Raw genomic sequence first — 332 nt, 5'->3', positions numbered from 1 at the left:
AGCACACCGGGCGAAATGCTTAACGGTATTTCGTCTACCGCTACGTTCTGAGTTCAAATTCCACCGAGGTCGACTTTGCCTTTCATCCTTTCGGGGTCGATTAAGTAAGTACCAGTTACACACTGGAGCCGATATAATCGACTTAATCCGTTTGCATGTCCTTGTTTGTCCCCTCTGTATGTGGCCCCTTGTGGGCAATAAAGAAATGATAAATACACACACTCACATATATATGTATGTATGTTCGTATCTATCTATCTATCTATCTATGTGTGTGTGTGTGTATGTATATATATATATATATATATATATATATATATATATATATATAT

Source organism: Octopus bimaculoides, chromosome 1, assembly GCF_001194135.2.
Source record: "Octopus bimaculoides isolate UCB-OBI-ISO-001 chromosome 1, ASM119413v2, whole genome shotgun sequence".
NCBI classification, from domain to species: domain Eukaryota; kingdom Metazoa; phylum Mollusca; class Cephalopoda; order Octopoda; family Octopodidae; genus Octopus; species Octopus bimaculoides.
This window is presented reverse-complemented; position numbering follows the sequence as displayed.